Here is an 11,041-nt window from a genome sequence, read left to right on the forward strand (position 1 = left end):
TGCAATTCAGAGAAAGGTGTCTCAACAGGATTAGTCAGCAGCCAGTCCTCTGACGCAGCTTCTGTGATCTAGTTAAAAATAGGAAAAGAGGATGTTTTGCATAAGTCATCACCATTGTGCAGTATGGGAGAACTGACCACTTTTTTTTTTTTTTTTTTTTGGTTTCCACATCCTGCTACTTCATCTAAAAATAGATGAAAATTCTGTCCCTGAATCTTTGGACAAGACCTTAGCTTCTGTGACCTAGGTTCTCTGGTCCTCACTGTCCCATGGTTCCTTTGTAGGCTTCCCTTCACCCCTGCTATTAACAATCCCAGTTCTGGCCTTGCACTTGGGCTCGGGCTCAGGGCCCCCACTTTTCCTCCCCTCCTAGGGCTGGCAGTCTCCACGGCATGCAGGGACCAGGTTGAGAATCTGTAGGGAAGCCGACCAGGTGGAGGGGCACTCCAATGTGCGCCCACCTCATCCAAACAGAGGGCAGCTCTTCCTTCTTTATGCCAGGTCAGCTGACTTGCCCAGATCTGCTAGACACACAGAGCTTAGGGAAGCTCACTATTACTTTAAAGCCTTTAAAAACTTTTAAATTAATTTTTATTGGAGTACAGTTGCTTTACAATGTTGTGTTCAGTTCTCCTGTTCAGTAAAATGAATCAACTGTACATATACATACATTTGCTCTGTTTAGGATCTCTTTCCCATTTAGGGAATTACCCCTTGTATGGTATATACAGTATGCAGAACCAACACTTTTAAAGATATCTCTTACTGGGTCATAGCTTAGGTGCACATTTAGGATAAACTTTACATTATCCTCTGATGCATTCTACTGCTAAATTCAGATATGAAGAAGTTAGGAGAAATCAGAATTGAAATTTTTTTCTTTTTTTTTAAATTTAAGTATAGCTGATTCATAATGCTGTGTTAATTTTGGGCATAAAGCAAAGTGATTCATATATATATATATATATTCTTTTCCCATGTCAGTTATTGAAAAATATTGAGTTCCTTGTGCCAAACAGTAGGTCCTTCAGAATTGAATTTTTGATGTACAGCCAGAGGAAAGTTGCTCTATGGAACTTGGAATTGTATCTTAGCCACAATAAATGGTCTGCTACATAGAGGCTCATTGGGAGTTGAAGAAAAGCTCTAGATGAAAGATCCCAGCAATCCACTGAGCTGAGGGACCTTATAAGCGAGAGACACCAAGTGTAGCGATCCATCTGTTATCTTACAGGAAGGCAAGGAGTGGTGAAAGGCCCCAAGCGAGGAACAGGACGAGCTGCTGGACCAAGGACAAGCCCATCCACACTGGCAACATGTGGCAGGTGTGTGGTAGACAGTTCTCCTTGCAGATGTAAAAATCCACCTTGGAAAAGAAAAGATCATGTGATCCTGAACCACCATTAGTGGGCCTCCTCTGAGTGTTTCTTAATATAGGTGACAGCTGAGAAAGAGACTGAGGTCGAGACACGTGCTACGAGGGGACTGAGATGGATTCTAAGAACAGATTGGCTAGATCCATCTTCATTAAAGTGATGAAACCAGGTCGGGAGCCTTAAGACACAAATGGGCCAGTCTAATAAAAATGACACAATAAAATGAAATTAAATGTGCACTGTGAGTGGATAAGAATCCGCCTGCCAGTGCAGGGGACATGGGCTCAATCCCTGGTCCAGGAAGATTCCACATGCTGGGGTGGGTGTGGGGAGGGAACTAAGCCCCTGAGCCTCAACTCTTGAAGCCCACACACCTAGAACCCATGCTCCACAATGAGAGGAGCCAATGCAACGAGAAGCTGGAGCACCGCAACGAGAAGCTGGAGCACTGCAACTAGAAGCTGGAGCACCGCAACTAGAGAAGGCCTGCACACAGCAACAAAGACCCAGCATGGCTAAAAATAGGTAGAAGTGGTCTTACATTAAAAAAATATATACATAAATTTTTTAAAAAATGGACCTTCTCAGGTACAAAAGGGAAAAACATTACATGCACTGTGACTTTTGTACCTCCTTTTTCTTGGAATGGTGTTCAGATTTTCATCAGTGCCAAGGGTGAGGTCGCTGCGGTCTGCCCATGGCAATGACCAGCAGGAGGAAGAGTCTGCCGATGTAGGTGAGAGTTTGAGAGCCATATGTTACTTCAGGAACCAAATGCTTTTCCTGGAGACTCTTTCCAGGGCTTTACAATACACATGGAGAAAAAAAGTTTTGAAAGGAATCAATGAACATGGCTGGCTGACAAGGGAACTTGTTTCTTGGCAAAGACGTTGTCGAGAAAATTTTTATTTCTAGTGGGAAAAAAGAAATCATGCCATAATGTGTTTAAATGCAGTTTTTAAAGTTAATGTTCTGAGAAGACAATGTTCCCTTAATGTAAGACATTCTATATCAGGACAGGATGTAAACACACCGGGAACTGCCAGGGTTAGACATCTGAAAAGGATACAGCAATGCTTGGTAATGAGAGGCAGGCGAGCGTGGCATCATGAAGGAGCAAGTTGCCATGGAGACAAGCCACTGAGTGGAACGTGGCCATCTCGAGCACACACACCATGTGAAGGGAAGGGAAGGAGACATGCTAGATGGTCAGGAGTTCTCAGGAGGGATCACAGGGTGGTTCCACATGAACTATGTGGCACTAGAAGGAGAGCCAGACGCTGCCTGAAGCCACCAGAGAGGGGAATAAAATTCATGGTTTTTTGGGTGTTTTGAACTTGACTTTACTCATTTGTCTTTCATTCGTTGGTTCATTCCAACAGACATTGATCAAGTCTAAAGGCCAGGCACTATGCGGGGTGGGTGAGGCTACAGGGAGGAAGCAGTGGTTCCAGGTCACAAGGAGCCTGCAGTCTCTGGATGAGCAAGACCTAAACACTGTCCTCATGTCCTGTTCCTGGGAATCCAGCCTTTCTGTGCCTGGCGGCTGTGGTCCTAACCCAGGGTGTCTGCCAAGCTTCCTTCCAGATCCAGTAGCATCCTTGCCACCCCGCCTAGGATTCCAGCTCCTTCTGAACTGATCTTCTTGGCTTCCAACTCCATCCTTACATCAGACCTTTGTACTTCCTGGCAGCCTTTTGGGCTCAGATATCCACGAGCTTGTCCTAACCTCTTCCCTCCCATGGCCTCCTGTTGAGCTTTCTCAGAACTTGCCTGCAGTGTCCAACTCATTTCATTGTCCTGATTCTCCCAGCTCAGTACATCTTCTCCATGAGTTCTTGAATGCCGTCCTAGCCTCCACTTGCCATGCCTCTTTTGGGATCTGGCTTTTGCATGTGGCACTCAATAGGGATGGTACAATGACTCATAGTAAATGCTCACATTATAAGCTCTTCCCTAACCCCAATTGTTCTGCATATCAGTGAACTATACCTCCAGCTTCCTCCAGTGGGACCCAGCAACACCTCCTCCTTCTCTGTGCCCTGTTAAACTTGTTCAGTTCTCAGTTATTTTCTCCTTTTCTTAGCACCCTCCCCTCAAAAGTGCCCTTCTGTTATGACAGTGATCTCACCAGTTTATTTTTAAGTCTCCTATGGCCTTTACAATCTCTCTCATTCTGAGTCTTTTTTTTTTTTTTTTACTCAGATGGTAAAGAATACACCTGTAATGCCGGATACTGGGTTCAATCCCTGGTTGGGAAGATCCTCTGGAGAAGGAAAAGGCAACCAACTCCAGTATTCTTGCCTAGAGAATCCCTATGGACAGAGGAGCCTGGCCAGATACAAGTCCATGGGGTCACAAAGAATCAGACATGACTGAGGGACTAACACTTTCACTTTTCAACTTCTAGAATAACTGACGTTTTGTCCTGAAATTGAGTTAATAATCATATTATCCTCATTACATTCATACTGTTTAATTGTCCACAAGCTTCACTCAGCTCAACACAATAAAGTAAGCAGGGCAGATATTGCCATTTCCATTTATGGATCAAGAAATTGAGATTCAAAGAGACTTGCCCCAGACCGCACACTGTGATGAAAGCTGTCCTTTCACCCCAAATCCTGGGCTCCTTGTCCATGTCAGGTGCCCTCTGGTGCATGAGGCACAACTTTTGGGGCTCTGAATCTTTGCCTTCACCACCCCCACTCCCCACAAATTATTCTAAGAATCTTTCCTTCTTAGTGTTAAACCATTGTCCTCCAACGAATTTCAATAAAGAGAAATACCTTCAATTTTTCCTCTTTAATTAGATCCATGACATAAAGGTAGATTCTAGGATTCAGAAACTTTCATTTTTCTTTTGTTGCCTATAAGAAGGTGGAGGAGGAGGAGAAAAGGGAGGAGGAGAAGAAAAAAATAAAAAAACACAGGAAGAAAATCCTTTTTTTTTGACAACTCCTTCAAAATCCCAACACTACTGGCATAGTATCCACTCCTAAGAATCTTAGTAGCTTTTTGACTCCTTTCCCTACAACAGTTGCATTATAAGCTCCCTGAGGGCTGTGTCTACATCTTCTTAATGCACTGTAAACCTCTCTCCCTCTCAGCAGACCTACACCCAGTAAATATTGATTGGAGGGGGTGCAGCGTGTTCTTTTAGAAAAGAGAAAGCAAGCGGTCTTGTTACTAAAATTCCCCAGACGAGAGAATGCTTTATGGCGAGTTGACGGCGAGCTGGCCATAAGGTGTAAAGCAACTCAGAGAATTGTAAACCACTTAAGAAAAGAACACAGGCCCTGAGAGAAGGGGGAGTGGAGAATAAATAATTCCCAAATGTCTGTCTGCAAAGCTGTGAGTGGAGCCTGGACAGCTCCCAGGGTGCTGATGGGAGGAAATGCCCCTGGAGGGGGTGAGGTGGGCACTCACTCAGCCCTGTGGGGGCTGTACCTGGTCAAGATGGAGACTTGACCATCAGAGTCTCACTAGGTGAGAATGGGATGGGCATAAACACGAGGTATGGGGGAGTTCCAATGGTGGTCTAGACACCTAACAGTGATGCTGAAAACTCTTTGTCTGTGAACCTGTACCTAATCAAATCTTAGAAAGTAATAGCGTTATTGTTGGCCAGGGAAAGGGGAACACAACGGTCTCATGCCTCAAAAACTGTGTGTCCCGACTCAGGAGGATGTGGTGCGGAGTTTTATAGCAATGGTTCAAGGGTGGAGTTGCTAATAAGGGTCAGGGTGTGTGCAGGGCCCACACTCCTTTAATCTGGCTCGGGTGGTCTCCTCCCTTGTCTCTGCATCCCCCCCTTCCCTGATGAGCAACAGTTCCAATCTGCCCTTTGCAACTCAAGAAAGGTCATGGGGGCTGGAATCTATTCCCTATAAACAAGAAACAGGGAGCACAGAAAGGCTTCTATAGGCCCAGGAGCCCTAGAGGGTCCTGCATGGTTTCAATAAGGGCTTAAAAAAATATTACATTAATGGTCAATCGAGCATGTTTATAGAAATCATTAAAGAAAATGCCGAAGATTCCATGTTCTTGTGGAGACTACATCCTATTCTAAGATGAAGAGCAATGCTTGAAAAAGCCCTGTTAATGCTTCCTAACTCCAACAGCTTGTTATGGAGACCTCCGTTGGCTCATAGAGCCACAATGGCCTGTCCCCAGTGAACCTCCATGGCGGATGGCCCTGGATGAGCTGACCTCTGATCTTGCCATACTGTTCCTTTTCCTAGAACATACTTCTTTTTCTCCTCTGCCAAGTATGACTGTCTTTATCAACAGGATTTAAAATCCTTTTCTTTCAGCGAATCTTTCCAGACTCAGACATTTTCCTTTAAATTGTCTCAGCCACAGTACTTTAATTTTTGTTCACCAAGCCCATTGTGAAGGTCTGCCTTGAGTAAAACATTGTACTGGTGTTGTTTGGGGCACAAGCTGTTAAGAAACCGTCCCTGCCCTTGAGGAACTTACAATTACAAAGCAGTTGCAAATACTTTGAACAGTAAATATAACATAGCTATTTTATCATGCTAGATTATTGTATAGACTAAAGTAAAAAGTGGGCAAATATATTTCACAACTGGTCATTTTTAATTTTATAAACTTCCCTAATATCCTACGGATAGCTCCTGAGATAAATGCCTTCCTGACCCCTGAACACAAATAATGGTTTGCTCTTCTGTTCATCTTCATTTGTGAATTATTTCTCTTTTCTGCCTCCATCATCATCATCTTCTTTGTCTTCTTTTCCTGAGATGAATTCATTGAGCACTTCTTTGTGCTACTCACTGTACATTTGAGGGATGGTAGCACCCAAAACTGAGGGACTTGGGGGGACTTCCCTGGTGGTCCAGTAGCTAGGACTCTGAGTTCCCAATGCAGGGGGCCCAGCTTGGATCCCTGGTCAGTGAACTAGACCCACATGCTACAACTGAGGATCCCACATGCTGCAACTAAGACAGGCTCAGCCAAATAAATAAATATTAAACAACAACAAACAAAAACTGAGGGGTTTGGTTTGTGTTCTATAAGCAGTAGGCATTTAATAGTAAATGATAGACCCACTGCCTTTTTCTTTCTTTTAACATGTCTACAGATACTGTCCAAAAAGAAGGAGAGGGAGAAACTGGGCTTGATACAAAGAAATCTAATTAATCTATTTATGCTTTAGGGGGGTTCAACAGCAGGTAAATGAGAAACAAGGCAAATAAAAGAGTAAAAACAGGTGGGGGGAGGGGCAAAGAGGACAGAAGTCACCTTCCATATCATCTCAATTAGTCCCTTCAAAAGCGCCCCAAGTGAGGAAGTATTAACTGTTCCCTCTTTACCAATGGGGAAACAGACTCAGGAAGGTCAAGTATCTAGATCGTCTGGTTCAAATCCAGCTCTGTGACTTTAAAGCCTGTGACAGGCCCACAACCTCTCCCCCACAGGATACTGCCTCCCCTACGGTGGACAGGCAGAGGGGAAGAGAAAATGAGAAGCAGGTCCCAGGTGGAGCCGCAGATGCCGGCCCTGGGATCTGCTGGACCTGCAGGTGTCATTGAGAGCCAGGCTCTGCTCATCCTCCATGTTTCCTCTTGTAGCTCTGCTGATTTCTCAGCTGGTCCAGGCCTTAGGGCCTGCATGCCCACTGACCTCAGAGTTCTCTCCAGGCCCGTGCTATTCCCTCACCCTGTACCCATTCACTCTGCCCTTCCAGTCTTGGCTTCCATGCTCCTCCAGCTGTCAAAGGATCTGGCACTCCTGAGCCTGGTGAGCTTCCCCAAAGAAAGGAACAGTCGAGACTTTGGCAGTCTCTGGGCAGTGTGCTGTTTATTAATTCATCATATTCCTATTAGCAGTGGTCCTAGCTAGCCTGTGCTGACCGCACAGTATGGGCTTTGTGATCCTCACAGCATCCATGTGCATTAGGAAGATGCTATTATTTCCACCTTATAAATGAAGGAACTGACGCTTAGTAAGATCAATTAAACTGCATGATGAAAAGGAGCTCAACCTCATTAGCACTCAAGAAAATGCAAATTAAATCTCCAATAAGATAACTTTGACAGGATAAGATAACTTTGTCGATTGGCAAAGCTAGTAAGTTGGGAAATATCTAAAGTTGGTGAGAATCTGGAGGAACAGAAACCCTTAGCCTGTTATGGAGGGCATAAGTTTCCACGATGAAGAAGAGTTTGCCAGTATCTAACTAACAGTCTTGCTCAAGGCATTCACCTTAGAGAAACGTCCAGTGAACACAAGGAAATCGGTACAAAAATGCTTAGAGCTTGATATTTGGCAAATCTAATACAGTTATGTAAAGTTTAAAAATAAAATAAAATTAAAAAAAAAAAATGCTTAGAGCAGTGTTGTTTGTAGTAGCAAGATAATGGAAACAGCCTAAATGTCTATCAATAGGAATGTGGATGAGTAGACTGTGGGGTGCAGTTATACTAGGAAATACTGGATAGCGATAAAATGGATAATAGCTAGCGCTAGACCTATCAGAACAAATAACTTCCAAATATGTGAACCAAACAGTACATACTAAAAAAAAAAAAAAAAGCCTAGAAAAGACCTATACATCCTATATAATGTTTTTTTTTTAAATTTTGGCTGAGCAACATGTGTGATCTTATTCCCCAATTAGGAATTGAACTCATACCCCCTGCATTGGCAGCACAGAGTCTTCACCACTGGACCACCAGGGAAGTCCCTATAATGCTTTTATGAAATTTAACTACATACAAAACAATGCTTAGAGATACGTACATATATAGCAAAGATATAAAAGTTGTACATGGGACTAAAACACCAGATTCAGGACATTGGTTACCTTCAGGGAGGAAGGGGAAATGAATAGAGAGGTACACGGGCCTCTTCAGCTGTAAACTTTTCTTTTTTAAACAGATAATAGGTAAATAAATGTGATTATGTCAATTTTTTTTTATTTTGTATGTTTTGATAAATTCATGTTGTATTTTAATTTTAAAAACCACTTAAGTCCTCAAACTAGGAAACAGAAGTTTAGATCCCATACTTTTGCATCCCAGTATATCATGCTGTTTATCAGAGGAAGTAGTGAATATTGAAAAAAAAAAAAAAAAGCTACTAATTCCGTCTAGTCTTTGGACAAGACTTGAGAATGTAACTGTTTAGTGAGTAAGGGACCCTTATTTTGTGTACCAGAAGCAATCCTGAAAAACATGGCATTGTTTTTCCATCGCCTTATGTCATTATTTAGAACTATAAACATTATCATGACAAAATCTAATAAGAGCATCAAAGGGATCCTGACATTCATTTCAAATTATTTTGTTGATGCAGATCCTATGGTTATTTCATTCTCCTAAAGAAATCCATCAAATACTAGCAATGAATCAGTATTCTTCATTTAAAGCCCTCCCTGGTCCCTCAGGTGGTAAAGAACCTGCCTGCCATTGCAGGAGATGCAAGAGACTCAGGTTCCATTCCTGGGTTGGGAAGATCCTCTGGAGGAGGAAACAAAACCCACTCCAGTATTCTTGCCTGGAAATTGCATGGACAGAGGAGCTTGGAGGGCTACAGTCCATGGGGTTGCCAAGAGTCAGACATGACAGCGACTGAATCAATCACCACCACCACACTAAAATACTCCATAAAATTTATCCTTATTTTGTTGAAAGTTCACACTAACTTTATCAGTATCAATCTAGGAACTTAGCAGGAACTCCTTCATGTCCTCCAATAATGATCCATCAAATGCCCAACGGTTGACACTCTGGTAGATGCTGGGGAAGTAACAGTGGACCAGACGGTCCTTCCCTGAACAAGTGTTCAGTTTCCTGGAGGAGGCTGACAGGTAAAACAGGTAGCTATGGTATTATGGGATCAGGTACAGGGTGGCCCTGATATGGAGGGTCAGAAAGTGGACCTAACCCTACCATGTTGGGTCTGGGGAAGTCTCTGAGTGAGGGTGATATTTAAGCTGAATTCTAAAAGATGAGTGAAAATTGGCTTCTAGATGAGAAAATAACAATACTTTCTTTTCAGAGAATTTGATCATCGTATTGTCCAGTTTTTTATTGTCATCCAACATGGAGAAGAAAAGTGGTAAGATATTTTAAGGTATCTTTCACCCGAGGAAAAAAAACCCTGTGATTCTTCTGTAGATGTATTGTTGTTGTTGTTCAGTCACTAAGTAGTGTCTGACTATTTGCAACCCCATGGATTGCAGCACACCAGCCTCCTCTGTCCTCCACTATCTCCCAAAGTTTGCTCAAATTCATGTCCACTGAGTCAGTGATACTATTTAACCACCTCATCCTCTGCCACCCCCTTCTTCTTTTGCCTTCAATCTTTCCCAGCATCAGGATTTTTTCCAATGAGTAGATTCTTCGCATCAAGAGGCCAAAGTATTGGAGCCTGAGCTTCAGCATCAGTCCTTCCAATGAATGTTCAGGGTTGATTTCCTTTAGGATCGACTAGTTTGATCTCCTTGCAGTCCAGGGGACTCTCTCAAGAGTCTTCTCCAGCACCCCAAATCAAAAGTATCCATTCTTACTGGTTTGGCCAAAAAGTTCATTCAGCTTTGGCTGTAAGGTTTTACTAACAACCTGAACAAACTTTTTGGCCAACCCAATAGTTCATCATCCTTTTTGTTGTGTAGTCAAGATAAATGACAGTTTGAGTAAACTGGATTCCCCCTTCGTGGATCACAGCCTGCTGTGGCGAAGGGGCTTGTATAACTCAATGAGGCTATGAGCCATGCCAAGCAGGGCCACCCAAGACTGAACAGGTCATAGGGAAGAGTTCTGACAAAACGTGAGCCACTGGAGAAGGAAACAGCAACACACTCTAGTATTCTTGCCTGGAGAACCCCATGGACAGTATGAAAGGCAAAAAGATACGATGCTGGAAGACGAGCCCCCGGGTCAGAAGGTGTCCAATATGCTACTATGGGAGAGCAGAGAATGATTACTAATTTCAAGAGAGGCTTCAGCAGTAAGTGAACCAAGAATTTGCAAATGTCTGAGCTAGCTTTTGAAAAGGCAGAGGAACCAGAGATCAATTGTTAATGTTTGTTGGATCATGGAGAAAGAAAGGGAATTTCAGAAAAATATCTACTTCTGCTTCACTGATTACGTTAAAGCCTTTGACTCTGTGGATCACAAAAAACTGTGGAAAACTCTTAAAGAGCTGGGAGTACCAGACCACCTTACCTGTCTCCTAAGAAACCTGTACTCAGATCAAAAAGAAACAGAACCTTACATGGAATAACTGCTTGGTTCAAAATTGGGAAAGGAGTCCACCAAGGCTGTATATTTAATTTACATGCAGTGTACATCATACAAAATGTGAGCCTGGATGAATCCCAAGGTGAAATCAAGATACCTCAAGAAACTTCAGATATGCAGATGATACCACTTTAATGACAGAAAGTGAAGAGAAACTAAAGAGCCTCTTGCGGGTGAAAGAGAAGAGTGAAACAGCTGGCTTAAAACCCAACATTCAAAACACTAAGATCATGGCATAAAGTCCCATCGCTCTATGACAAATAGAAGGGGAAAAAGTGGAAGCAGTGACAGATTTTATTTACTTGCACTACAAAATCTCTTTGGTGGATGGTGACTGCAGCCATGAAATTAAAAGATGCTTGCTCCTTGGAAGAAAAGCTATGACAAACCTAG

The 11,041-nt window shown here is 43.0% G+C and overlaps 1 protein-coding gene across 1 annotated transcript in view; it reads left to right on the plus strand.

The window, feature by feature from the left end:
- LOC102397820 (dendrocyte expressed seven transmembrane protein) overlaps positions 1–9,613 on the plus strand; it is a 43,389-nt gene extending 33,776 nt beyond the window's left edge. The window contains exon 6 of the mRNA XM_025265155.3: positions 1,235–9,613. The gene's annotated coding sequence lies outside the window, so the exon portion shown is untranslated. The remainder of the gene's footprint in view (positions 1–1,234) is intronic.
- The last annotated feature ends 1,428 nt before the right edge of the window (positions 9,614–11,041 follow it).

Source organism: Bubalus bubalis, chromosome 15 (genome assembly GCF_019923935.1).
Source record: "Bubalus bubalis isolate 160015118507 breed Murrah chromosome 15, NDDB_SH_1, whole genome shotgun sequence".
Lineage (NCBI taxonomy): Eukaryota > Metazoa > Chordata > Mammalia > Artiodactyla > Bovidae > Bubalus > Bubalus bubalis.